This window comes from Cynara cardunculus, assembly GCF_001531365.2.
Source record: "Cynara cardunculus var. scolymus isolate 2C chromosome LG 13, CcrdV1, whole genome shotgun sequence".
NCBI lineage: Eukaryota > Viridiplantae > Streptophyta > Magnoliopsida > Asterales > Asteraceae > Cynara > Cynara cardunculus.
This window is the reverse complement of record NC_037540.1, coordinates 41,359,664-41,364,527: the sequence shown is the minus strand read 5'-3', so window position 1 is coordinate 41,364,527 and position 4,864 is coordinate 41,359,664.

The window sequence follows — 4,864 nt, the reverse complement described above, 5'->3', positions numbered from 1 at the left end:
AATATAGTAATAATTTATTTTTATTTAATAATTCATATTTATCTATTATTAATAGTAATAAACAATAGTTAATCTTAATAAGAGTTACAATTGAAGAAAGTCACAATAAATTTCCAAAAAGATACTTCAAATAGGTTTCAATAAGCTAACTTTATAAATTAGCTTATAAACTAATTTATGATCATCTAAATATATACACAAAAAATAAGTTTAATTTATGTTTACCATATAATACTAAATGATTTTGTTAACCCTAGCAAATGGATGACTTTTATCACCCGTCTATTTATGGATTTTTGTTGGAAGGTTATAAAAAATAGTATTTTGTTTAATACAAATGTGTAATTTGGTAAATTGTAATAGTAGCAAATCATTTAGAATTATTGAAATCCTTCAAATAAATTACAGAAAAGTTATAAAAAACCTTAGAAATCTTACATAATCCTTCCCATTTCTTACCCAAAAAATCTCTCATATTTGGACAAAAAGTTTAAGGGTAAATTACGGTTTTCGTCCCTATAATGTAGATAGTTGTGTTTAACATTTACATATGAATAAACACATAAAACCACAAGAAAATCTAATAATCTTCTATTTCAGTGTTTATTCACATTAGGATATGTACCTAGTTCATGCACAAGTTGATATCAAGTAAATGAGCTTGTATCAGATATTATTTATATATAAGTTGATACAATACAAATATATATATATATATATATATATAAAATAATGAATAAAAAACCTCAAAGTTGATCTAATAAATCATACACTCTCCCTCCCATGGAAATCAACATCAAACGAAATACTAAATGAAAGTCGTAGGCCTTGGATTCTCCATCACCTTCACCAACGACTTCAGTCAGTCTCAAAGACTTTTATGTGTTCTGGTGTGGTTCTTAGATAGTTAGCCCTATATATATACACACATACAGACAGAGAGAGTAAATTACAGATTTGGTTAATGTAATTTTAAATTTGTTTTGGATTTAGTCCCCAAAGTTTTTAATTCCAAAATAGCCCTTAAGATTTGCATTTCATGACGTTTTATCACTAACGACCGTTAATAACTATTCATTAAATGAGGGGCATTCTGGTGCTTTCCATTTTTTTATCTTTTCCAATTTGTCTCACTAAATTATAAAATCACATGGACATAAACCGTAATTTATTCTATACATATATTCAACACAAAACCCATCTAACATGTCTTCTTTCCCACTTAAGCCTCGTCGTCAAATTCTCAAAACCGGAAGAACCCGTTCCCCTCTCTTCTGCAACTTCAAATCCAAACAAAAACTACCAAATCGAGATAAAATGAAAGGAAGCATCACTAAATCAGCATCTATGTTTTTTGTTCTTGATTCTCGTCTAATTTCAGTCATGTGAGGAAGTGGAGGCAAAATAGTGACCAAAAATATAGAGAGAAGGGGAAGTGTGGTATGGGTTGAGGGGAAGGAAGCAAGCATATTTTAATATCACGTATGATTATTTTTCTTTGGGTGTGATTAAGCATCTATGTGTTGTAAATATAACATGTGTTTAATCATATATGATTAAACTTATGTATCATGTGTGTAAGCATATATGATATTAAAACTTTTTGCTTTTTCTCAAAATGTTTAGTTTCTCGTTTGAACTTGCCCCTATATATAGGTCAAGGTTCAGGGAAAACCGCAAAAATTAAAAAAATAAGGAACGTTATAATTACCATTGATTAATTTTAATATATTTATATATCAAGTAATTGTTTTTAAAGAAGTATAATATTTTTTTTTTTAAATGTAACAATTCTTATTTTCTTTTATCAAAAAATACATATTTTTTAAAAATGTTAGTCATATAATTGTATTCTATTAGTCTTCTTAATATTGGTATATTAGTGAATAATTTAGTAATTTTCTAATTCATTTAATATATTTGTTAAACAGTATGTAAAATCAAATTTCTTTTTAAAGTACAATGTTGTAATACGAAATGTCATGTCAACAAAATTTTACACGTCATGTGGACAATGACATGACAAGGAAACCTAGAAACTTGATGTCCTCTTAATTCAAATCGAAGGTTATCCATTGATACAATCTCGATTTTGGGAGATTAAATTTTTAGTTGAAACTTAGGATTAGAAACATATACTAAATTTAGGTAAACATGTTTGATTAAATGTACAATGTCTAAATAATAAAATATTAAAACTAAAAGTACAATGTTGTAAAAGAAATTGGTGATGTTATAATAAAATAATTCAAAAAGTACAATGTTGTAATAACAAATGTCACGCCAGCATATGGTACATGAGGACAACCTACGTGGACAATATAAGGTGGCGTGCAAACCTGGTTTAATAGGTAAATATAAATCAAAAGGTTATCCAATGCTATAGTAGGTAAATTTTTTAAAGTACAACGACTTAATAAAAAATAATTTAAAAATACATTGTTGTAATAAGAAAAACTAAAAGTAGAATCCTATAATAAAGAAATTTGTGAAAGTATGTTATTATTTCGAATTTATGAAAGTAGGTTATTATTTCGTGCATTTTACCCATTAGTTTTTATCCAACGATTATTAGAAAATGACAATTTTAACATTTTATTAAATGAAAAATGGCAAAATGGTACATTTGATAAATGGATAATCATTTCTATTTATTAAAATCCTTACATAGATGAAAATTATCACAATTGATGGAAACTTCATTCATCATTTAAAATATTTACAAAATAAATATTTCAACAATCTCCAAAAAATCCACAATCTAAAAAAAACCATAATTGTTTCTAATTTATGTGTTGCATGCACAAGTGAATAAATCACCGTTTCCATCATCTTTCGATTTCTAGGATGCATGCATATGTGACTGAATCCTTGGATTCATCGTCTTTCAATTTCTGGGTTGTATGCAATTGTGAATGAGTCGTTGTATTCACCTATTAGTTTTAATTTTGGGTTGTATGCACATATGAATGAGTCGGTGTATTCATCGTCCTTCATTTTATTGGTTGTATGCACATGTGAATGGAGCATGATATTCAGTGTCCTTTAATTTTATGGGTATGTTGAAAGACCATGTGAATGAGCCATCATATTCAATGTCTTTTAGTTTTTGGGTAGCATAAACATGTGAATGAGATCCACCATATTCTATCATATTCACGTATGCATAAAATCCACAAAAACAAGAAGAGAGAGAGAGATAGATATATAAAGATAAATGCTTGAATTCCTTGTATGTATTCATGTGTGCAAAAACAAGACAAAAAACATATTAAAAAGATGAAGGTTTAAATTCCTGTTTGTATTCACGTATATAACCCAAAAACATAGATTTTCAAAGATGAATAATTAAATCCAATTTCAATATTGCATAAAATGAAAAGGATGAACATGTTTTGCATTCACGTGTGCATACAACCGTAAACTTCTAATTTCAGCATCCCTTTCACCACCGTGAAATTCTAACTTCGCTCCTCCCACACCCTTTTTATGGCACCACCTCCTCTGCTTCTCCGGCCTCCATCCCAACTAACGCCACTGCTTCTGCATCTCCTCCTTCCTTTGAATCTTCTGTGTTGTGGAAATCTAGGGTTTATGTCCATCCGAGAGAGAGAGAGAGAGAGAGAGAGAGAGAGAGAGAGAGTGTGTGTGTGTGTGTGTGTGTGAGTGAGTTATGGGGAGGAGGTTACACCTCCATATAGAGAGAAAGGGATAAATTCCTAAAACATTGGATTTTGAATAATAATATTCTTTTTTCTATCATTCCCTTCAATCCAATTAAATCCTTAATTAAATAACTTATGGATCGGGGTCGTATTCACACACCTACAGGCTTACAATCAGGACCAACAGCAAGTATACAATTAGTTCTAATATCGGCTTTCAAGTAATAAATTGATACAAGTACCGGATATCGTCTACAGGGATCGTAGTAAAGTTTAGTGAAAGTAATATTAAGAAAATGATTTCAGAGAGCGAATTTGAAGACTTTGATTTGTTCAGAGTTAACACAACTAAAAATTAACAAGAAATAACATATAATAAAAGCAAGTCAGTGTGTAAGACTTAGGGTGAGATGTAAATACTATTTCTAGTAGACTAATATTGTCAAAATGCTACAACATGAAACCATGTAGACAAATTGCTACAACATGCAATTAGTAATAACTATTTTCATCATTTATTTTGAAAGTATTCCTCTCGGACTTCACCAATGCACTGATATTATAGCTTTCAACCCATATCTCTATGAAGTATCCTGACCAGTGAAAGTGACAAATAGTGTCCTCAAAATATATGGATAAACAAATCTCTTGTAAAAATCACTCTCTCGATTGGATTCCCATATCATCCAAGTTGACATGTTCTGAATGGCTCATCTCTGTGTCCATTCCACTTTAACACTTCAGAGTAATCAACCTGTCGAGAATTAACAATTTAGAAAATACGGATGACAAATATCTTTGTTAGCAACTCTCTCAAGTCTACTTTCCATATCATCCAAATTGACGTGCAATTAATGGCTCAGCTTAGAGTACATGACACTTTAACACTTTTCAGTGATCAACTCGTCAAGAAGTGTCATTGGTTTTTATAAAACTTGAAATAAAATAATGAAACATTGTTGTTACATAAAAGGGTCTACCTTATTTTGATTTACAAACTCACAATTTTCGTTATACACCCAAGCTAAGAAATTTAGCTACTCATGACGGAAAGTAAATTGCAAGAAACATAAATAGCGGTAAATAAAGACATAAAATAAATAACCGAAAGTAAATGACGGAATATAAATAACGGAAAATAAATTGCGGAAAGTGTAATAAATAAATGACGGAAGTTAAAGAGTAAGAAAGCGTAATAA